General features: G+C 37.8%; 1 protein-coding gene across 6 annotated transcripts in view; it reads right to left on the bottom strand.

Moving 5' to 3' along the window:
* Positions 1–25537, bottom strand: part of ITPRID1 (ITPR interacting domain containing 1) — a 155475-nt gene extending 129938 nt beyond the window's left edge. For 4 of the 6 annotated variants that reach the window (XM_037837018.1, XM_037837019.1, XM_037837013.1 and 1 more), the window contains exon 1: positions 7180–7277. The gene's annotated coding sequence lies outside the window, so the exon portion shown is untranslated. Of the gene's footprint in view, positions 1–7179; positions 7278–9080; positions 9465–25431 lie in introns of those variants that run through there. The other 2 variants (XM_037837014.1, XM_037837016.1) reach the window with 2 other exon arrangements.
* Positions 25538–25759: the final 222 nt, after the last annotated feature.

Here is a 25759-nt window from a genome sequence, read left to right as displayed (position 1 = left end):
GGGTACAATAAAGGATATTAATAGAGAGAGGGAAAAACATGGCAAACATAATCCAAAGGATAAGATGGCCGATTCAAGAAATGCCTTCACGGTTTTAACGTTGAATGTAAATGGATTAAACTCCCCAATTAAAAGATATAGATTCGCGGAATGGATCAAAAAAAATGAACCATCAATATGTTGCATACAAGAGACTCATCTTAGACACAGGGACACAAAGAAACTGAAAGTGAAAGGATGGAAAAAAATATTTCATGCAAGCTACAGCCAAAAGAAAGCAGGTGTAGCAATATTAATCTCAGATAAAATAGACTTCAAATGCAGGGATGTTTTGAGAGACAAAGAAGGCCACTACATACTAATAAAAGGGGCAATTCAGCAAGAAGAAATAACAATCGTAAATGTCTATGCACCCAATCAAGGTGCCACAAAATACATGAGAGAAACATTGGCAAAACTAAAGGAAGCAATTGATGTTTCCACAATAATTGTGGGAGACTTCAACACATCACTCTCTCCTATAGATAGATCAACCAGACAGAAGACCAATAAGGAAATTGAAAACCTAAACAATCTGATAAATGAATTAGATTTAACAGACATCTACAGGACATTACATCCCAAATCAACAGGATACACATACTTTTCTAGTGCTCACGGAACTTTCTCCAGAATAGATCATATGCTGGGACATAAAACAAGCCTCAATAAATTTAAAAAGATTGAAATTATTCAAAGCACATTCTCTGACCACAATGGAATACAATTAGAAGTCAATAACCATCAGAGACTTAGAAAATTCACAAATACCTGGAGGTTAAACAACACACTCCTAAACAATCAGTGGGTTAAAGAAGAAATAGCAAGAGAAATTGCTAAATATATAGAGACGAATGAAAATGAGAACACAACATACCAAAACCTATGGGATGCAGCAAAAGCAGTGCTAAGGGGGAAATTTATAGCACTAAATGCATATATTAAAAAGGAAGAAAGAGCCAAAATCAAAGAACTAATGGATCAACTGAAGAAGCTAGAAAATGAACAGCAAACCAATCCTAAACCAAGTACAAGAAAAGAAATAACAAGGATTAAAGCAGAAATAAATGACATAGAGAACAAAAAAACAATAGAAAGGATAAATATCACCAAAAGTTGGTTCTTTGAGAAGATCAACAAGATTGACAAGCCCCTAGCTAGACTGACAAAATCAAAAAGAGAGAAGACCCATATAAACAAAATAATGAATGAAAAAGGTGACATAACTGCAGATCCTGAAGAAATTAAAAAAATTATAAGAGGATATTATGAACAACTGTATGGCAACAAACTGGATAATGTAGAAGAAATGGACAATTTCCTGGAAACATATGAACAACCTAGACTGACCAGAGAAGAAATAGAAGACCTCAACCAACCCATCACAAGCAAAGAGATCCAATCAGTCATCAAAAATCTTCCCACAAATAAATGCCCAGGGCCAGATGGCTTCACAGGGGAATTCTACCAAACTTTCCAGAAAGAACTGACACCAATCTTACTCAAACTCTTTCAAAACATTGAAAAAAATGGAACACTACCTAATTCATTTTATGAAGCTAACATCAATCTAATACCAAAACCAGGCAAAGATGCTACAAAAAAGGAAAACTACCGGCCAATCTCCCTAATGAATATAGATGCAAAAATCCTCAACAAAATACTTGCAAATCGAATCCAAAGACACATTAAAAAAATCATACACCATGACCAAGTGGGGTTCATTCCAGGCATGCAAGGATGGTTCAACATAAGAAAAACAATCAATGTATTACAACACATTAAAAACTCGAAAGGGAAAAATCAATTGATCATCTCAATAGATGCTGAAAAAGCATTTGACAAAATCCAACATCCGTTTTTGATAAAAACACTTCAAAAGGTAGGAATTGAAGGAAACTTCCTCAACATGATAAAGAGCATATATGAAAAACCCACAGCCAGCATAGTACTCAATGGTGAGAGACTGAAAGCCTTCCCTCTAAGATCAGGAACAAGACAAGGATGCCCGCTGTCACCACTGTTATTCAACATTGTGCTGGAAGTGCTAGCCAGGGCAATCCGGCAAGACAAAGAAATAAAAGGCATCCAAATTGGAAAAGAAGAAGTAAAACTGTCATTGTTTGCAGACGATATGATCTTATATCTAGAAAACCCTGAGAAATCAACGATACACCTACTAGAGCTAATAAACAAATTTAGCAAAGTAGCGGGATACAAGATTAATGCACATAAGTCAGTAATGTTTCTATATGCTAGAAATGAACAAACTGAAGAGACACTCAAGAAAAAGATACCATTTTCAATAGCAACTAAAAAAATCAAGTACCTAGGAATAAACTTAACCAAAGATGTAAAAGACCTATACAAAGAAAACTACATAACTCTACTAAAAGAAATAGAAGGGGACCTTAAAAGATGGAAAAATATTCCATGTTCATGGATAGGAAGGCTAAATGTCATTAAGATGTCAATTCTACCCAAACTCATCTACAGATTCAATGCAATCCCAATCAAAATTCCAACAACCTACTTTGCAGACTTGGAAAAGCTAGTTATCAAATTTATTTGGAAAGGGAAGATGCCTCGAATTGCTAAGGACACTTTAAAAAAGAAAAACGAAGTGGGAGGACTTACACTCCCTGACTTTGAAGCTTATTATAAAGCCACAGTTGCCAAAACAGCATGGTACTGGCACAAAGATAGACATATAGATCAATGGAATCGAATTGAGAATTCAGAGATAGACCCTCAGATCTATGGCCGACTGATCTTTGATAAGGCCCCCAAAGTCACCGAACTGAGCCATAATGGTCTTTTCAACAAATGGGGCTGGGAGAATTGGATATCCATATCCAAAAGAATGAAAGAGGACCCCTACCTCACCCCCTACACAAAAATTAACTCAAAATGGACCAAAGATCTCAATATAAAAGAAAGTACCATAAAACTCCTAGAAGATAATGTAGGAAAACATCTTCAAGACCTTGTATTAGGAGGCCACTTCCTAGACTTTACACCCAAAGCACAAGCAACAAAAGAGAAAATAGATAAATGGGAACTCCTCAAGCTTAGAAGTTTCTGCACCTCAAAGGAATTTCTCAAAAAGGTAAAGAGGCAGCCAACTCAATGGGAAAAAATTTTTGGAAACCATGTATCTGACAAAAGACTGATATCTTGCATATACAAAGAAATCCTACAACTCAATGACAATAGTACAGACAGCCCAATTATAAAATGGGCAAAAGATATGAAAAGACAGTTCTCTGAAGAGGAAATACAAATGGCCAAGAAACACATGAAAAAATGTTCAGCTTCACTAGCTATTAGAGAGATGCAAATTAAGACCACAATGAGATACCATCTAACACCGGTTAGAATGGCTGCCATTAAACAAACAGGAAACTACAAATGCTGGAGGGGATGTGGAGAAATTGGAACTCTTATTCATTGTTGGTGGGACTGTATAATGGTTCAGCCACTCTGGAAGTCAGTCTGGCAGTTCCTTAGAAAACTAGAGATAGAGCTACCATTCGATCCAGCGATTGCACTTCTCGGGATATACCCGGAAGATCGGAAAGCAGTGACACGAACAGATATCTGCACGCCAATGTTCATAGCAGCATTATTCACAATTGCCAAGAGATGGAAACAACCCAAATGTCCATCAACAGATGAGTGGACAAATAAAATGTGGTATATACACACGATGGAATACTACGCGGCAGTAAGAAGGAACGATCTGGTGAAACATATGACAACATGGATGAACCTTGAAGACATAATGCTGAGCGAAATAAGCCAGGCACAAAAAGAGAAATATTATATGCTACCACTAATGTGAACTTTGAAAAATGTAAAACAAATGGTTTATAATGTAGAATGTAGGGGAACTAGCAGTAGAGAGCAATTAAGGAAGGGGGAACAATAATCCAAGAAGAACAGATAAGCTATTTAACGTTCTGGGGATGCCCAGAAATGACTATGGTCTGTTAATTTCTGATGGATGTAGTAGGAACAAGTTCACTGAAATGTTGCTATAGTATGTAACTTTCTTGGGGTAAAGTAGGAACATGTTGGAAGTTAAGCAGTTATCTTAGGTTAGTTGTCTTTTTCTTACTCCCTTGTTATGGTCTCTTTGAAATGTTCTTTTATTGTATGTTTGTTTTCTTTTTAACTTTTTTTTCATACAGTTGATTTGAAAAAAGAAGGGAAAGTTAAAAAAAAAAAAAAAAAAAGAAAAAAGACAAACAAGGAAAAAAAAAAAAAAAAAACGATGTAGTGCCCCCTTGAGGAGCCTGTGGAGAATGCAGGGGTATTCGCCTACCCCACCTCCATGGTTGCTAACATGACCACAGACATAGGGGACTGGTGGTTTGATGGGTTGAGCCCTCTACCATAAGTTTTACCCTTGGGAAGACGGTTGCTGCAAAGGAGAGGCTAGGCCTCCCTGTATTTGTGCCTAAGAGTCTCCTCCTGAATGCCTCTTTGTTGCTCAGATGTGGCCCTCTCTCTCTGGCTAAGCCAACTTGAAAGGTGAAATCACTGCCCTCCCCCCTACGTGGGATCAGACACCCAGGGAAGTGAATCTCCCTGGCAACGTGGAATATGACTCCCGGGGAGGAATGTAGACCCGGCATTGTGGGATGGAGAACGTCTTCTTGACCAAAAGGGGGATGTGAAAGGAAATGAAATAAGCTTCAGTGGCAGAGAGATTCCAAAACGAGCCGAGAGATCACTCTGGTGGGCACTCTTACGCACACTTTAGACAACCTTTTTTAGGTTCTAAAGAATTGGGGTAGCTGGTGGTGGATACCTGAAACTATTAAACTACAACCCAGAACCCATGAATCTCGAAGACAGTTGTATAAAAATGTAGCTTATGAGGGGTGACAGTGGGATTGGGAATGCCATAAGGACCAAACTCCACTTTGTCTAGTTTATGGATCGATGTGTAGAAAAGTAGGGGAAGCAAACAAACAGACAAAGGTACCTAGTGTTCTTTTTTACTTCAATTGCTCTTTTTCACTCTAATTATTATTCTTGTTATTTTTGTGTGTGTGCTAATGAAGGTGTCAGGGATTGATTTAGGTGATGAATGTACAACTATGTAATGGTACTGTAAACAATCGAAAGTACAATTTGTTTTGTATGACTGCGTGGTATGTGAATGTATCTCAATAAAATGATGATTAAAAAAAAAAAAAAAAAAAAAAAAAAAAAAAAATGTAGCTTATGAGGGGTGACAGTGGGATTGGGAATGCCATAAGGACCAAACTCCACTTTGTCTAGTTTATGGATCGATGTGTAGAAAAGTAGGGGAAGCAAACAAACAGACAAAGGTACCTAGTGTTCTTTTTTACTTCAATTGCTCTTTTTCACTCTAATTATTATTCTTGTTATTTTTGTGTGTGTGCTAATGAAGGTGTCAGGGATTGATTTAGGTGATGAATGTACAACTATGTAATGGTACTGTAAACAATCGAAAGTACAATTTGTTTTGTATGACTGCGTGGTATGTGAATATATCTCAATAAAATGATGATAAAAAAAAAAAAAATTAATGAAAATACAATATATCAAAATTGTGGGATGCAGGTTAACTAGTACTTAGAGAAAAGAAGAAATCTAGAAAATAAATTGCCTGTGTCCCACCTTCAGAAGATAGGAAAGGAGGAAAAATTAAACACAGAGGAAGTAGAGGAAAGGAAATAATAAAAATAAGCACAGAAATCAATGAAATAGAAAACAGAAAAAGCAAACTAGCAAACTCAACTGTTAGGCATCTGAAAAGTTTTTTTTTGAAAAAAAAAAAGTGATTAAAACCCTAAGGAAGGGGTATATCACAACAGATTCTACAGACATTTAAAAAGATGACTATTATGAAAAACTTTATGGCAACATATTTGACAAAATAGATGAAATGACTAATTTATTGGAAAACATAACTTACTAAAACTAACAAAGGAAAAAATTTAAAAATTTGAATGACAACTTTAATGAAAAATTCATTAAAGAATTTGAATTTGTAATTAAAATCCTTCCCACTGGGAAACCTTGGGGGCAGATGTCTTCATTGGTGAATTCTACCAAACTTTTCAAGGCAAAATAGCACCAATTAGTACACAAACTTTCTGAGCATAGAGAAAGAAGGGACACTTCTCAATTCACGTTATGGGGCCACTATTACTCTGAGAACAAAATTTGATAAAGATATTACAAGAAAAGAAAACTATAGGCCTTCATTAATGCAAATGCAAAAATCCTAAACAAAACGTGAGCAAATAAACCCAGCAACAAATAGAACAGATAATACATCAGGACCAGGAATGCAAGATTTATTTATTAAAATATTGATCAATATAATATACCGTATTAACAGAATAAAAGAGAAAAACCAAATGATCACTTAACAGATGCAGAAAAGACAACAGACAAAATTCAACACCCATTCATTATCAAAAACTCTTAGCAAACTAGGAACACAAGTGAAATTCCTCAAATTCAAAAGGCATCTGTTTAAAACCTACAGCTGATATCACACCTAACCGTGAAAGACTGAAAATTTCCCCCTCAAATCACTAACAAGGCAAAGATGTCACTTCTATTCAGCCTTGTTCTAGAACTCCTAATCAGTTCAATAAAGCAAGAAAGGAAATACAAGGCATACAGATTATAAAGGAGGAAATAAAACTGTCCTTATTTGTAGACCCATCCTTTTGTAATAAAGGATGCAGTATATTATTCAATATTAACACTGCCACTACCATAAACTTTAATTGTATAAAAAAAACTTCCCCAAAATAGACATATACACAATGAAGTAAAAGAAACAGTTTATCGAATTGTATATATAAAATATAATATTATCTCAAAATTGAGAGGAATTAGCCCAGAATGTTGATAGGGAACCTCTCTTGGTGGTGGTGGGATGGGTATAATTGAATTTTTTTTCTCATACTTCTCCATATTTGGTAAACTTTTATCATGATCATGAATTATTTTCATAATCAGAAAAATATACACGCTTTAAAATATTTTCTTCTGTGCCCTGTGGTATAATTATAAAAATTACCAAATAAAATTAATTATCTCTATATTATTTCCTTCTTCCTAAAAAATTCAACTTGCTCAACTTACCTTTGTAGAATGTAGAAATCACCTTGCCCAAACTATGCCCTTATAAATTGGAAAACGCTTTCCAGCTTTTTTAGCCTTTGGACCCAGCTCCCTTTTTGTTCCCCTCTGGAGCTCTGGGGAAGCTGGGAAGTGGCCACCCTTGGAAATCTCCATGCCCTGCCCCAGAGAAAAGGAATCAAATATTTCCCTTCACTAGGACACTCACTGGGACACATTGGTAGAGAAGCTCTGAGCAAAGCTATTTAGGCCCCACTCTGAGGTCCCAACTATCAGATGGGCACAAATCCTACATGTAATCATGATCATAATCCTTTGCAGTATCTAGTCAGGAAACTGATAACAATCCCAGGTGTTAATATTATGAAGCATATATCACTAAACTCTGGACTTTGTATGATTGTTTTGCTTCCTCCTTTTAAGGTTTTAGCCCCAGCTAAATGGAAAATTATAGCGAGAAGTTTCTAGTGTGAAATGGATTCTGTCTTCTTACAGCCTTCTTCAATTTTCATCCTTGAATAAAAGATGCCTGGTTTAGCAAATAAAAATACAGGATGCCCAGTCATATTTGAATTTCAGATAAACAAATAATTTTTATCATAAGAATGGGCCATGCAATGTTTAGGATATACTTATAAAAAAAAATCATTGTTCATATGCAATTCAAATGTAATTGGGTGTCCAGTATTTTATCTGGCAATCCTATCCCTGAATCAGCTTTCTCAGCTCTTTGAAAAGGAGAAATCTTCACCTTTATAGCAGGTTCTGCTTCTACCAGAAGACTCCACCTGGCCCCAGCACGTTCAAGCTCAGTTTTCATATTTAGTGAATTCACTCATTAGTTAGAAACTAAAGAGTTTAACTCTTTAGCTTCTTCTTTTTTTTTTTTTTTTTTTTTTTTTAATCATCATTTTATTGAGATATATTCACATACCACGCAGTCATACAAAACAAATTGTACTTTCGATTGTTTACAGTACCATTACATAGTTGTACATTCATCACCTAAATCAATCCCTGACACCTTCATTAGCACACACACAAAAATAACAAGAATAATAATTAGAGTGAAAAAGAGCAATTGAAGTAAAAAAGAACACTAGGTACCTTTGTCTGTTTGTTTGCTTCCCCTACTTTTCTACACATCGATCCATAAACTAGACAAAGTGGAGTTTGGTCCTTATGGCATTCCCAATCCCACTGTCACCCCTCATAAGCTACATTTTTATACAACTGACTTCGAGATTCATAGGTTCTGGGTTGTAGTTTAATAGTTTCAGGTATCCACCACCAGCTACCCCAATTCTTTAGAACCTAAAAAAGGTTGTCTAAAGTGTGCGTAAGAGTGCCCACCAGAGTGATCTCTCGGCTCGTTTTGGAATCTCTCTGCCACTGAAGCTTATTTCATTTCTTTAGCTTCTTCTTAATGAATTAGTCCTTAGGGGGTATGGGGAAAAAAATCAGTGAAAATGGGTCAGGAGCCCCAAGATACAAAGAATAGCTACAGAAGGAAGGGCAACTATAATCCCTGAATCTTGTTTCATAAACATTGTTTAAAATATTATTCAGAATATAGGGGAAACAACCTAATGACTGAGCCTAGAGCACTCCCATCCCCTGTGTCTTAGACCTTTTGGTGTTAATGACACCATTCAGGCATTCAAGGGAGAATTAAAATTATCCAGGCCAGGATCCATGACAATTAGATTGCTTCACCTTATTTTATTGCTAATAGTCTCTCTTCCTAGGAATCACCCAGAAACACAGCTGCAGGTTAAGAAGTTTTAGAACCTGCTATAGCTGCCCTTTCATTCCAACTGAGAGAAAATTAGAACAGAGTTAATGCCCCTTTACCCACAGGCTGGGAAAAACAAAACAAAACCCAAGTATAAAAGCTACTATACCAGAATCAAGAAGACCGGTAGAGAGCTGGCCCTTGTAGCTTGCTGTAGTTGCTCTCAAAGGCTTTGTGGAGGTCTTGGGTGCCTTCCTGTCTTCTTGAGTGGCACAGCTGCAAAGACTGAAAAGTCCTTGTGACTATACAACTGTGACCTGGGTTCCTGTCTGCCCCAGTTTAAAAGTCATATAAAGCCAGGACAGTCTGTCCAAAAGCCATGGTCAACTTGGAAGCAAAGATATGTAGTGATACTCTTTACTCGCCTCTCTACAGCAACGAGAGCAGTAGTTAGAGATGGCGAGAGTTATTAGTAACCAATCCTGGACTCAGTGGAAGTGTGTATGGGAAACAAACACAGTGGTTCCAGTTGTGCTTTTATTTCTATGAAACCACTTGCTGTTCCTTTCATGCCCTTTGATCTGTTGGCAGTGGTATCAGTCTGGTTGCAGGACTAGAATGCACTTCACTGAGGAAGTAAAACAAGCTTGTCTTCCTTTGGTTACCATGGTCACGGTCCTATGTGTTACCAGCCCAACCATTTGCATTGCAAACCATCACTGGAAATGAGGACAGTAGAACTTGATATTCAGGGTGGAGAGATTCAATTCACAGGGGCTGCTATTGGGAAGTTCAGAGGGAACAAAACATAAACATACGCACACCACCATAAAGAAGGGGGCCAAACTGTAGGGGCTAACACAGTCAGTCGTATCCTCCTTGGAATTTCAATACCTTTGGGATACTTTAGTTGAAAGATGAGATTTAATTTCACATTAGAAAGGTAAATAAGCACATTATCAATCTTATTTTTTAAATTAAATTTCACAGGCACATTTAGCATGCACCATTATGAATGACATTATGCTAAAGTACTACCTACAAATAATCCTATTCTTGAGTCATGCATTTCAGTACTTTTCATTTCAATAAGCTGCACTGTCAGAATTTGAAATGATGAGAAAAACATTATGCATTTTAAATTATATTTAACTTCAAAGAAGGAGGAACCCCAATACATAAAAGAGAGAAAATGAAGTACTGAGGTTGAAAAGCAGAAGAAATGAAGGGAGGGAGACTTATAGACACTTCCCTCTACATCTGTGACAGTTTTTGAGGGTCTGCTGCAGAACTCCCAGTGTCCACAAGCAGGATTAGAATCCTGTCATCCCCTACAAACTAGCCCTCAGCCTAGGATGGCAGTTCTCTCTTGTCTTAACACTTTTCCCACCTCTTGACTACCAGGAGCTGAGACTCTCAGCAGCCCAGATGTTTCTTGACCCTGAGATAACAAACAGCCTTCTTTCCTCCTGTGGTATTTACTATTCACTTAGCCCTGAAAAGACCAGAACCTGTTGCAACACCCACTGGGACATGGTGGTCTTGGATAAAGTTAATTGACAAAGCATATCCAGAACTACTACACTTGCAAAATGAAGTTCCTATTTTAACAGTTTTCATTCTAGAAGATTTTAATATAATTGACTTTTTAGTAAAAATGGGCATGCAATTGCCTCCACAAAAGTAAGCCTTAATTATCCATTTTTTAAATTACCTATTAGTTGTGAGTATATACATATTAGTTCCTAGGCTACTCAAGCAAATACCATGCAAAAGGATGGCTTAAACAGTCAGACTTTGATGGCTCTCGGTTTTGAGGCCAGGAGAAAGTCCAAATCAAGGCATCATCAAGGCAATTCTTTCTTCCCAAAGACTGGCATTCTGGGGCTGGCTGCCAGTGATCCCTGGTCCTTGGCTCCTCTGTCATACGGCAATGCACATGGCGGCCTCTCCTGACCTCTCCATTGTCCTCTGGGTTCTGTCGAATTTCAGATTCTTGCTCCCTTCAGCTTTTTTTTCTCTGTGTCTCAATTTCATTCTTCTTATAAAGTGCTCCAGTAATAGGATTACAACCCATCCTGATTGAATTAGGTCATACCTTAACTGAAGTAATTCATCAAAAGATCCTACTTGCAATGGGTTCTCACCCACAAGAATGGATTATGTTTAAGAACAGGTTTTTTCTGTGGTACATACAGCTCCAAACCACCAGAGTATGCAGTACCTTGAAGACTCCATTAGAAATGAGGAGATCAGGAACCTATCTAAACCTAGTCCCAACTAGAGTGATCTTGGGAAAATCAGTTTCCTCTACAGAGTCATAGTTAACTTCAAGGTGCATCACTGTGCCTCACTGAATCAAAACAAAGCTGTCTTCATGAAAATGAATATGTGATGAGGTCTCTGAAACAATGGTTAATTCATAGCCAAAGCATTGTTATTCTAAGAAAACTCTTTCAAATAGAACACTTCCTTCCAGGTCTGTCCTCCAGCATATGGAAGAATATCATTGTTAGTGACAAAGAGATACTTAAAGCAAGTTGAAGTAATTCAGTGTCCAATAGAGGCAACAAAGAAGTAAATCCAAAATGACAATATGGTTGCTAGGTGTTTTTTGGGAAAAATAAAGGGTCCTTTGGGAGCTCATGGGTGGAGCACTTAGCCAGCTTTGAGGGTCTGGGGAATGCATCCTGGAAAATGTGGAGTCTCAGTTTGATCTTAAAGAAGTATAAGAATTAGCCAAGAAGGTAGGGGAGAGGGAAATAAACTCAAATGGGAGGTGCTCCAATTAGTATGGAGGTAAGGGAGATGGCAGGTGAGATTGGGAAAGTGATGCTGTGACTTTTCTATATTTTTAAGTAGTAAGTGATTTTCATAACCTTAATCTTTCTGGATCTAGACAGTAACCCACTAGTAGGATGGCAGGGATGAAGAAACTGAGGCCCTATCTTAGTTTGCCAGGTGGCTATGACAAATGCCACACAATGGGTTGGCTTAAACAACAAGCATTTGTTAGCTCACAGTTCTGAGAAGAAGTCCAGAATCAAGACATCAGCAATGCTGGCTTTCTACAGAATCTGTTGCATTCTGGTGTTGGCTGCTGGCAATCCTTGGGGTTTATTGGCTTGTATCTCTGCAATCATGTGGCAATGTCCTGTCCTTTCTGAATTCTATGACTTCTGGGTTTTCTTTATAAGGCCTCCAGCAATATGGATTAAAGTCCACCCTGATTCAGTTAGCCACACCTTAACTAAAAATAATATCTTCAAAAGGTCCTGTTTATAGATGGGTTCACACCCACAGGAATAAGATTAAAATTAACATTTTTTTCTGGGGTGCATAATTCAATCTACCACAGGCTAGGACTAAGATCCTAGAGCTAGGACAGATGCCACACAATGGGTTGGCTTAAACAACAAGTATTTATTGTATCATAGTTTTGAAGGCTAGAAGTCCAAAATTCAGGATGTCAGCAAGGCCATGATTGCTCCCAGAGTCTGTAGCGTTCTGTCACCTGATGATCTCTCTTCTTTGGCTTCTTCTGACTTCCAGCTTCTACTTCTGATGCACTGACTGCATCAGAACTTCCTCTCCTTATAACGCCTCCAGTTATGTGGATTAAGGCCCACCCTGATTCAAATTGGCCTCATTTGCAAAGGATCTTCAAATACGGTCGTATTCACAAAGGAGTCCACACCTTAACTGATAGTAACATCTTCAAAGGTCCTACTTACAAATGGGTTCACACCCATGGGAATGCATTTAAGACTTGAGTGTGTCTTTCATAGGGGACAAGATTCAATCCCCAACACATGGGTCTAGAGCTCAGTAATGAAATCTCAGCTAACATGCATGACCAGCCACCAAATATCTCCTAATTGAAGCCAAGATGATGAATAAGTTCACTTCAGGAAGGAGTCTGGAGAAGAGGGTCTTGGCCAAGATGGAGGGTAGGATGGGGATGGGATATGGGGGAGGATTAAGAGTGCCCAAAGCAAAAGCAGGCTTGTGAGCTCTAGAGAATTAAAACCTTTGATCTACATGAGAAGCCAAATTATACTTATCAGCTTGCTTGAAGAGTATTTGGAAATGTCTAATGGGTTCAAACTGTCATAAGGAGAGACACCCATTTTTACTCGAGGACAAATAGTTGAAACTTTTGGTTCAAGGGTTCTCAAACCCGACTGTGTAGGCAAATCTCTGTTCTTAGGGTTTTTTTAGTCATTAGGTCTGGGTGGGATAAGAAAATCTGTATTATCATTCACTGCTACAACAATTCTGATATAGCTAGTCCCAAGAGCAGCATTTCAGAATCATTGTTTCTGGTTAGTGCATCCTTTCTTCTTGTTGAAGTCTGACCAGTTTTGCTTCTTGACATTGTTTTTCTACACACAACACTCCCTTTGTGTTATTATGCATTTAAAAGACCTATTATTTTAGACTTTAGAAGTGTTGTGCCACTCTTCTCACCTTCACCAGGGGGAACATGTCTAACAGATGATGAGGATGATGATGGTGATGATGGCTTCAATGGTCAGAGACAGTCTGAGGGTGAGGGAGGGAGCTTTGCCCTCCCTAGCATCTCCATCAAACCCCCATTCTTCATTATGACTAATTGAAGTGTTTTCTGTCTTATAAAAAGGATTATGTAAACACAACTTCAAAGGTTTCTACTCTTACTTCAGCGAAGTCCTTCCTATACTGAAATTTGGGGCTTAACACTGATGCTGAAAATAAGATGATGAGATGATAATGACGACCACCACTTATTATTGACTTGTTCCAAGTCTCAAGATAAAAGTTTTTTAACACTTTCTTACTTGATTCTCTCAACAAACTTAGGCATAAGTTATTCTTATTCCTATTTTATACATGAGGAAACAGGTTTACAGATATCCCCATTCACACAGCTAGTAATAGGTAGAGTCAGGATTCAGGTAGAGCTAGGTCTATCTGACTCCCAAAGCCATACTCTCAACAAATAAATACATGCTTAGAGATCAAATAGAGGTATGCTGACAGCTCCTTTGCACTTTCCAAATGGTTAGTTCAGGGAAGGAGAGTACATTATTTCAGGGATGTGAGAATCTTTCTAAGTTTTCCAATGATTCTGCATAGTAGGGAAGTATTTAACCCAGCTGTTCTATGTCTACCAAGCAAAGCCAGAGAATTGCTTGTAGTGTTTGTTGAGATAGTTTCTAAGCCGGTCCAGGGGTTCTGCTCAATAGTTTTGAACATTCCCAATGAGCCAGAAACTTACTAGAAACACAATCTCCATGTACAGTACAATTAACTGATGATTGGGACTGATTTGTAGGTTAGTAAGCAACATGAATAAATGGGAGGCAATTCTTTTCTAAGTAATCTTTAGTAGATAATATGATAAATCTATCTGCTAAATGCATGTCATGAGATTAAGTGTTCCCAGATAGCATTATGTTCCACTAGATGGACTTTAAGATGGTGTTCCATTTTAGGAAGCCATTTAACAATGCTTATTATATTTCCCCCCTTAGAATTAAATGTAACACACTACAAATGCTCAGCAAATATTTGGTATTCATTCTCATCACAATAAATCCTGCTAGGTCAATTCAATCTTTCTGATAATGATCCAAATCAAATGCCACCTCCATTATGAAGGGGGGCCAATCTTTGCCTCTTTTTGCTTATACATGTCCCAGAGCACTTAGAGCATCATGCATTCTATTAGACCAATGATTCTAAACTGGGAGTGGTCTCCCCCAGGGAACATTTGCAATGTCTACAGACATTTTTGATTGTGAAAATTGGGTTGGGGCTTCTACTGGCATCTAGTAGGTAGAGGCCAAGGATGCTGCTACACATGTTACAGTGCACAGTACAAACCACACCCAACAAAGAATATGACCCAAAATGTCAGCAGTGCCAAGGTTAAGAAACACTCTTTTAGACCAGACAAAAGCATAAAGACCTTAGGTCTTGGAGTTAACTAAGTGCTTACTTCCAGTCTTCCTCCAGTACTTACTAGCTGTGAAATGATGGGCAGATCTTAATTTCTGAGCCACAATATTCTCATCAATAAAATGCCAATAATTTACTGATGCTCCCATGACAGAATTATTGTAGGGGTCAAAGGAATAATGTGTGAAATATTGCCTGTAAACTCAATACAATGAACGTTATAATGAGGATTTTTTGGCAGGGCTGCTGTCTCCTAGTAGATTGCAAGCTTTTTGAGACCTTGATCAAAACTGTGTTCAGTTTTTACTTCATTTCAACAATTAATTATTGAGCACCATTTCTGGGCAAGCCCTCTTCCAGATACTATGGATGTAAAAACAAGACATTCTCACTCTTTTTTTGACTAGAATCATAAGCAAATAGATCTAATGCTATGTACAATAAGCTAACAGAGGATAGATAGGTCAATAAAGTATTTTTACATGCAGACCAGTTCAAGAAATATAAAAACATTTATGGGATGCATTATAACTGGCAACGAAAAAATCATCTTTACTACATTACTTTACTGATTCCCATGAGGGAAGATATACATTCTTATGACTTAGATTACCCACTCTAAAGCATAGAAAAAAGTCAATAAGAAAACTGAAATGGCTTTTTAACAACTAATACGTAAAATCTGGCCTTACTGAAAAGTAACAAAATGGAGGCAGCTCCCTAATCTTTAATCTTGAAATGAGTCTACTAGCCATGACTTAAAAAGGCTGCATATGTTGTGAATTGTGCTTTGCTGTATCTGAGATATAAAATGCTGTCAGAATACAAATGAGTGGTATTTAGGGAAAGTTTTCTAGGCCACTCTAGGCAGGTGGACAGTGTCCCCATATACTTTGCTCATAGAAAATAAATAATTGCTCAATAATTTGATAAATTGAACTGAATTGACTTGACATAATAATATAAGAAGTGGGCACTGATTTTGGCCCTTTCTTTACCAAGCCACCATAGTTTTGGTTAGAAGGAAGATTATCAAATATCCAGGGACATTTCACTGAAAACAGTGAGTAGAACTCTTGCCTATACACTGTCTTGGGTAATCAAAAAATATCAAGATCATAAAATATAATATAACTGACGGACACACCCTATCCTGTCCCTTCTTATATCCTCTTCCATGGATTTCTTGACCTAGAATATACCTAATTTTTCCTAAGCTGGTGGTTCCGACCATTTTAGTCCAAATGGCTCTTCAGTGGTTCAAGAAGAACCAACACCCTTATAATTACCATTTATGTCAGCAACCCTCACATAATTAGTAAGAAGAAAGCCCAGGCTTCTGCTACAATCCTGATGAGGTACAGCTTACATGTGTTACTATTCCATGACATGAACACTGTGAATATGAATAGTTTGGGGGCACCTAAAAGCCTTCATGGATCACTATTGAACCTCTTTGATCACCTGATAAACCTTAGTTTGCTAGGGAGTTATTTTAGGGATGTCATCAGGGCAGCTCGCCACATGATATCCTTATCCTTTGGCCAGCAGTTCACAAAATCAACTGGGTTTATCTGGAATACTGAAAGAAAAGAAATCTTTATAGCCATTTTTCCTGGTATTTACCTCTGAGCCAAGTTCATGCATCCCAACCCTACGGAGAAGAAGCAAAAGGGCTGAATTCTTCCTTGATTATTAAAAAAAGAATTTTTTTTCTCACATTTTAGCATCTATAGCCTCCCCACCAGCCATCTTGTTGTATTAACAAAGAAAGTTGTGTTAAAGCAAACTCTGAAAGGGACTCGATATGGTGCCTACTAAATGCCAAGCACCATGGTAGATACTTTACAGACATTATCTTATGTGAAACTTGTATTAGCCCTGTGAAGTCAGAATTATTATCCACATTGTACAGGTGAAGAGACTGAGGACCTCAGGTTAAATACATTCCCCCAGATCATATAGTTATCAGGAATCAGGATTTGAATACATATATTACTAACTATAAAACACTTATTTTTCCACTATGTCATTATATCTGGGTTAAGTGATAAATGTGGTTCAGATAGGGTCAAACTAACCCTATATATACCCAGAGGTCAATAAACATTCACCTGTCCTCTTGTGAACTACCTACCAAAGACTGTTTTTTGGATTTTTTTAAACTTGCTTGGGATTTGAGATTGTGTTCTACCACAAGTTGCTACTCTTGAGACTTCTGCCTAATAGCCTAGCATGATGGAAACATGCCTGGTAAAATCAGAGGAGGTATTCAAACCAGATCAGAAGCAAATAGGAAGTTTATAAGAAAGACTGATATTGAGTAAAGAGTTCTTCAGGGGAATGTGTTTGTCATTTACCTAACTTTGAGTAATATGGACTCCCTTCACACTGCAGAAGGCAGATAAATGTAAAACTCTATTGAAACAAATCTGGCTTTTTCTTTCCTGGGTATCTCCCATAAAGTTATTTAAGTTTTTAAGTGACATTGTCTCTCCAGGCCATAAGACCCATAAGAAAAATAACTGTGTATGTTTTCGCTAACCAGTGTATCCCCAGCAGGGCCCTGGTTCAGTACCTGAGCCATAGTGAGTGCTCAATCATAATGAATATAAACCTTCACTCTGCACTCTTAATGAGCTAGATGGTGAAAGATCTCAAATGAGGAACAAAGAAACAGATGCTTAACCTGAGGGAGAGGAATCAGATTGGATATGTTCACTGTCTTCATATACTTTAATGGTGGTCATGTGGAAGAAGGAAGCAGACCAGAGATGGATGGAATTAAACCCGATGGATGGAACCATGGAAAAATAGCAAGGGATGTGGGGCCAATGTGAAAAACAACTTTCTAATGCTCAGCAATGAGATGGAACATGAGCTCCAGTCCCTGGTGGGACTTAGGAAAAGACTTGCTCACTGATTTTTTTTTTTTTTTGGGGGGGGGCAGGGTGGGGACATTATAAAGGAATCAAAAACTTTGGTTGGCACTTCTAGTTTCAGCTTTTTTTCTGGTAGAAAGCTAAATTGTCGCTCATGTCCTTACAGTAAGAAAAAGCTGGACAAACTGAAATCAACAAATTTTCTTGGTCACATGCAAGAACTGAGGTCTTAGGGAAAATCACAACACCAAAATCCAGAGACACATCTGAGATGTGCTTACCAGGAACGGAAGTTACTGAGACAAATTACTGAAATGGTAATTTGGTGAATTTCTGGGGGCTGAGCATAGTACAGCATGAGAGTGAGAAACACCTCATTTTATGAGGCTGCATACTTTTGTGGACTGTACCTCCAGGAAACTCACCAGGGTCTCACAGTGAAGCTTCAGGAAAGATCCCCTCAAGAGTCTAGCAGAGGGAGGGGAAGAATAATGATTGTGAAATATGCCCAGCTCCTTCTCCGTAATAAAGGCCTACTCTGCCAGAGCCTTATCCACAGTTGAGGAAGAATATTCTCCCCACTCTGGCTCACTGTAACCTTCTTGTCTCACTTAAGGAAAAAAATATACAGTCAAGAGGGGCCAGGGATTCAAGGAAATAAATGGTAGATAGTGAGAACCAGGTTTTTCTACTGTTGGAGTGAGAGATAGCAGATGAACAAGGGGAAGAGGCCAGAATTATCCATATGGTAATGTATTAGAGTTGTATGTTCAGCTTAATGTAGATACAGATAGTTACATATAAAAATATACACATATTTACATGTATTTATTTACTTATATATGTGTGTGCATACATGGGTTAGTATATACATGCATATTTTCTTGCTCTGTCAGTTGAGAGAGCCTAGAAGCAACAATACCCCAGTAGCAATGAGCACACCTACTACCCAGTTCTTGGTTTCTAACACCATTCTCCAACAAAAGGAGCCAGGCTCCTTGGAGAAATGGCTGATTCCAGGTTTGAGGTACACAATATAAAAGATGAATCCATAACATCTTGACATGCTAGAAAGTAAAGAAAGTCTAAAAAAGTCCAGTGATAGGGTATATGGAATATATCAAAGGGACAAAGAAGCCAACTGAAAGAGCTCCCAGTGGTCAAAGCTGAAACCATTTGAGGAACAAAATAAATAAAGCAGTATTGAATTATAAAGGAAAATGTAAAATAAATATCAATAGGTCCATACTGCTATAAATTATTGAATAAGTAAATAATTGTGGGAAATTAGACAAATCTCCAGTTTAGAAGAATTCCAAATCACTTATGTAGATACTCTGCCCTCAAGAAGGAGCATAACTCCCCACTCTTTAGGTGTGGGCTGTGTGTAAGAGACTTCCTTCCAAAGAACACAGTACAAAAAGAGGAAAAGAATAACTTTGCTGGGGAAAAACCTGACACACCTACCTCATTGAGGTGTTCTAGGTCAAGATCAACACTGATCGGTCAGACTGATAGTATTGTACCCTTGACGCTATCTGATGAGAGTGGTAATTTACGTCTGTGGTCTTCCTCCCCCAAACCCATAATCCTGATCTAATCATGAGAAAAAGATCAGACAAATCCCAATTGAGGGACATTCTAACAAATACTTGACCAGTATTCATCAAAAATGTCAAGGTCATCAAAAACAAGAAGGGAAGTCTGAGAAACTATCATGGTCAAGAGCAGCCTAAGAAAACATGAGGATAAAATGCAATATGATCTCCTGGATGGGATCCTGGAATGGAAAAAAGATGCTAGGTGAAAACAAAGGAAGTTTGAAAAATCATACACTTTAGTTAATAACAATGTATCAATATTGGTTCATTAATTATAACAAATGTACCATACTAATGCAAGATACTAATAATAGGGGTGAGTGTGGAGTATATGGGAACTTTCTGAGTTAACTTTGCAATTTTTCTATAAATCTAAAACTATTTTGAAAAAAAGTTTATTAAGTTAATAGTTGGACTAGACTGTATTTGGTATATCCACTCCTACTCTGACATTCAATGATTCTAAAATAAGATATTTTTGATGGTGTGCTAAGGGACAATAGCAGCAGGATACCCTTAAAATATGTGTGTAGGTGTCCGTGTTTATGTATAGGATGATACTATTAAAAGCTTTACATATTGAGAGAAACTGGAAATATATACATAGATACACAACTGTGTGTATTTAGGTATAGATGTAATATTACCCTGTAAGGAAATATAAAACAATTTTAAGAGTGGTTATCTCTGAGTGCTATGATTATAGACATTTTTATTTTCCTCATTTTATTTAACTATATTTTCAAAATAGTTGACCGATTTTTTTGTAAAATGAAAAGAAATTAATACAATCTTTGATTTTGAAAAAGTAATGAGTATCTGTAAAGGACAACTGTCTGGGTTATGTGATTAACTCTGTCATTATGCTTTAGAAACAAGTTTATAAGTTAATATTATTTGCCTATCTTCCTACCTAGACTATAAGCTTCGAGGTAAAAAACAACAACAACAAAAAACAAATCTCTCATTTCTGCCTCATACTGTCTTACACCAAGTCTGGAAAATCGCGTAATTTCTGAGGCACAGGCAGTGTGCATAGCAGTGTGCAGTCTTGCATACATGCAGAATGCAATGCAGTGTGCAGTGCTGAGCACAGGCAGAGTACAGTGCAGTGTGCAACCTTGCCTCGGTTTTCTGAAGTGTAAAATGAGAAATTTGGGCTACCATCATCTCTGGGGTTTCTTCCACATCTAAGATTCAAGATTCTCTGCCTGTCTCAAGGAATTACACATGATTTCACAAACTAAGAACGCTGGGGAGTTTATGTGATTTGCCCAATTTCTTCTTTTGCATCGTCTGGAAGATGATGTAAGATTGAGATTCGGAAGATGTCTGCTCTATGGGAATTGGCTCAGGAAACCTTTTCTGTAGGCTTTAAATAATGAATTATTTGCAATTAAATTTGTCCTTGCAAATTTGCAAAGGTCTGAACAAATGAGAATGGTTAAATATTGAAGAATTAAATACAAGGATAATTATTTCATAAGACCTTGGCTGAATTGTTGTTCAATTTTTCTATAATATGCAGAAAATACCCTGTGTGATGAAGTGAGCATCTTGCTATATAGTTTTCATTCTAATTATGCTGCTTTTTCTTTGGACCTTAGGTTAAGGAAGAATGCCAGAAAAGCACACAATTCATGGCCTACATGTCTCATAGTCAAACCATAAGGCCCTTCCAGTATCAGTGATTCATCCATCTCTCACACAGCAACGTTTTCTAATTATCCCATCCCTATCCTCCCTCATCTCAAACATTGATTGTGGTAGAAGATCAAGTTCACTGAAAAGATCCTATTATAGTCTATTAGTTTCCTATTGTGGCTGTAACAAATTACCACAAACTTAGTAGCTTAAAACCATACAAATTTATTATCTTGTAGTTCTAGAAGCCAGAAGTCCAAAATTGGTCCTACCTGGCTAAAATCAAGTTGTCAGCAGGACTGCGTTCTTTCTGGAAGCTATTAGGGAGACCTGTTTCCTTGCCTTTTCCAGCTTTTAGAAGCTGCCCACACTCCTTGGCTCATGGACCTCCCTCCCTCTACAGAACCAGCAATGACTGGTGAATTCTTTTCAGATTGCATAACCCTCATACTGACAATTCTCTCTCTCTCTTCCACATCTAAGGACCATGGTGATTATAATGGGCCCAACCAGATAATCTAGGATAATCTCCCTATTATAAAGTCAGCTGATTATCAATGTTAATTCTGTCTGCTACCTCAATCCCCCTTTTTCATATAGTGTAACATATTCACAGGTTCTGGGGATTAGAACATGGACATCTTTGGGATGTAGTTTTACAAAAGTTGAGTTAGATTAGCAAATTGGGGTTTAGAATAAGAGTGATGACTTTGTGTTCCCTTCCCCAGACTTTGCTTAGGATTCCATCTAACTATCTTGGAAAAATAAGGGGGCTTTTAAAGGTTTTGTATGAATTCTAGTTACTTTCATTATTCAAGAACAGGAAATGTTTCCTCAAAACCAGCCATCATGGTCAAGATTTTTGGAACAATCTCAATTTCAAATAGTTTGCACCATTGAAGGACTACATATCAAAATATGTGCTGTAATTCAGGAAGAGGAAAATATGGCTATGTAACTGCTAGTCTAACATTGCTGTGTGACAGTGGAATCAATTTCCTGTCTCAGATCTCAGTAGACAGATGTAAAAGGAGGTTAAAATGTAGACTTGGAGAGTGTCTTTGAAGAGCCCATTATAGTGCTCCTTGGGAAAATTGTCTTTGAGCACTGTTAAAGCAGAGTATGCCTATATGAGGTCATTATGAAAGTGCCCTTCAATTAAGACCTTCACTGCCCCTATCCTCTGTTCTATCTCCCAGCATCCCCCCTGCCCCACCCCACAAACGCATGCACCATTCTTACCCTGGGGAGTTAGAAACCACATTTAGGAAGCCACAGGAGAAAGGGTAAATACCAAAGTCAGGGAGGTGGATAAAATATATTACTATGAAACTTCCCCTTCCACTTTTTTCAATGCACAAGGCCCACTCTCTCCTCAGCCCTGGCTTAGGACAGGCTGCAGGCCACTTGCTGTTCTCTGTGGATGCATTCCCAGAACTCAGCAGGCTGAATCACACCACTAAGGGGTGAAGTTGACCCTAGATTCTGTCTACGCCTGGTTTTACCATCTCTATTAGTTTTCTCCTGCCACTTTAACAGTCACAAGTTTAGCAGCTTAAAACAACACAAATTTATTATCTCATATTTCTGGAGTTCAGAAGACTGAAATGGGTTTTATAAGTTAAAATCAACATGACAGCAGAGCTGCATCCTTTCTGGAGGCTCTAGAGGAGAATCTGTTTCCTTGTTTTTTCTAGCTTTTAGAGGCTGCCTGTCTTCCTTGGCTCATGGCCCCTTCCTGCGTCTTCAAAGTGCATCATGCTATCTGCTGCCATTGCCACATATCTTCTCTCTGATTTTGACCTTCTTGCCTCCCTCTTATAAAAATCCTTCTGACTACACTGGGCCCACCCAGATAATCCAGAATAATCTCCCCAAAGCAAGATTCTTAATTTAATCACATCTGTGAAGTCCCTTTTGCCATGTAAGGGCATTATTCTGTCTACCACAGCACCCATCTTTCCCCTGTTATCCTACGAAGTGGAGTCACTAGTGCTGGATGAGAGTTTCATGGCAATCTCCAAGTAAAAACTCTTCAGCACCAGTCACAGCTCATCACAGAGAAGCCACCTGCTTTGTCAGTTCTATAAGACTGCCCTTTCAGAAAGTGCAAATAGACACACAAGGTTCTAAGTACATCTACCTGACTATGTAATGTTTTGCATTTGCAAAACCTTTTTTTTTTCTTAGGAGCATAAGCTTTTAGTCAGACGGACTTAAATTTAGGTCTGGGCTCCACTACCTAATAGCTCTTACACTTAGCAAGCTGCTTTCTTTTTCTGAGCTTTGCCATCTCTGACCTGGCCATCTTTTCCACCAACTTCATACTCCATCCCTCCCATCCCTGAGATTTCTCTGTGAGACATTTGAGGGACATATAGGTTGTCTTAAATTATTTTATGAGAGTCATAATCAAACATCAGTGATTTAGTAGAAATAAATAGGTAGAAAATGAGTAAGATCTTATAATCTGGTTGGGTGTTTTTTACATGAAAAGTCTAAGATATGATATGAATTCTCTTTTCTGAAAATATTTCGATAGTTATTTACCAGAACCTATAACACACACACACACACACACACACACACAAGAAAGAAAAAAACAAGACAAACAAAGCAAACACACACACACACAAAACTTTGGAAAACTACTTATGTCCATAACCAGGTTATGAAATATTAAGCACATTATAAAATGGTATTTACAAAGAGAGTTTTATTATTAATCTTCTGGTCTGTCCCTCTCCTTTCCCAACCCTAATGTCTCTGTGATTCTCTGAAATGTGTCCAAGTTGTTCTGTTTGCCCATGGTTCTGGGAGTCCAGTTCTTTCTTTCTTTCTTTATTTTTAATTAAAGTGGGTTCCCAAATGTACTCCTCTTCCTTTCCCTGATGCCCCTCTTTTATAAATATTACATTAAATTTGCTAAAAGTTTAATGTTTAATTAAAAAACTAGTATATTATTAGCAAAAAAAATCTATTAAAGATGATTCAAAACAGATAGTTTATTTATTTTCTTAACACAATACCTTTATCATCTCATAATGAAATAGATCACTGGCCTCCCAAAAGCTTCACTTGCTAATCATATTCTTGCAGTCTTCACCCTGGCTCTTTTGTTTTCTTGTTCTCAGTCTCTCATGCACATCCCCTTCTTCAGTCATTCTTTCTTTATATATGGAATATATCAGTTTGGCTCATTGCAAACAATTTTTTTTAACTGCAAACATTTTAAATGATACAGTTGTCTACAAAATGAAGTGAGAAATTCATGTCCCCACACTCTCAGTCTTGCAAGGTAATTATCATAAAAGTTGTTGCCAGTTATTATCCTCCAGACTTTTTTCACTTAGGACTGCATGGTGGCTATCATACACATCCAAGCACACAAATCTGACATTTTTTAGAGGCCATATAGTCCATTGAAAGAGCATACCATTTATCTCTGGTTCTCTTTATACCACTGCAGGAAGCAAAGCATTTCCCTCATTGGATTTTTAACTGCTTTTAGTGAAAGGAATGAAAACAGCAGTCCTGCAACAACTTCCTTAAAAAAAAAAATATTTCCCTCAACTCCCTTCTTTTCTTGATCTCTTATCTTGTAGGATTTGGGGGGAATTATCCAGTAAAGTTATTATTTAACTACATAGTGTCAAACACAAATAAATAATTATGAAATCACCACTTTCCTCTCTCCTGACAATTTCCTAGTGATGGTGATTGAAATGGGCCAGCCTCACATCACAACCAGGAGAAGTGAAAAGAATATCTACTAAAAGTACAACTGCTTTTATTACATAAGGGGATAAAAATATACACAAGTAAATGTGTTCTGTTGTCTGATTGGAACATTCAATTTCATTAGTGTTCTGCACATGTTTTATTAATTAGCAACTTCTATCTGTTGATGATGTGGTACCAAAGTACCACTCTGATTTATGCAGTCTAAAATTGTTCTGCAATGTTTGGGTACACACGAAGAATATCACTGGCTGAAAACCAGAAATGGAGCCCCATACTGAAAAGGAGTTCATACCTCCTTGACTTCTCTCTATATATGCTCCCTTGGAATCTGCTTGTTTCCATGACCGCACCATTTAATTGCTTATTAGTAGCCCCTATAACTGTAGATTATTTTTTCCACACTGCTCCTCTATCCACAAAAATCACCCAGACTTTATACTCATTCCCATGTCTCTTCCCCAGTGAACTTGTCAACCCTTGGATCACCCAGAGCATTTAACAGCATTCTATTTGTTTCTCACAACTCCTATCTGATCAATTTCTCCTGCATTCAATCCAAGCCTGTTGGAAACGGAACAGTCAAAAGATTCTTATGATGGGAAAGAGGGAGAAAGGAGGCAGACTTTCTGTGCCTCTTTTTTCTGTGACCAGGGAAAACATTTAGGTTGCTATGGCACAAAGAAAAGTTCTTGATAAACAGTCTTACCTCCTCCGGCTGTAGTAGAGCTCTGGGACCTGGCAACATCAATCCCTTAAAGAAGCTGGTCATCAACCCCCCGCCACCAGCCCTCATCCACCTGCATGCAGCAAACTCCACACTGAACTGCCTGAAATTTTTGTGTCTGGACAGTTCCTGAAGGAAACAGTGTAATGTTTGACTAATCTTGCATAATATTTTCATAATCCACACCCATTTGTCCTAAGGAAAAACCTGTTTTCCTGATCTGAAGGGATCAGGAAACACCCAAAGCAGGGGACAGAGTGGCTCTTCAGATGAATGAACCGAAACGGCAGGAGGCATCTCCTTTCATGGA

This window comes from Choloepus didactylus, chromosome 5 (assembly GCF_015220235.1).
Source record: "Choloepus didactylus isolate mChoDid1 chromosome 5, mChoDid1.pri, whole genome shotgun sequence".
Taxonomy (NCBI): domain Eukaryota; kingdom Metazoa; phylum Chordata; class Mammalia; order Pilosa; family Megalonychidae; genus Choloepus; species Choloepus didactylus.
The sequence above is the reverse complement of the archived record's forward strand: the minus strand, read 5'-3'. Positions and strand labels throughout refer to the sequence as shown.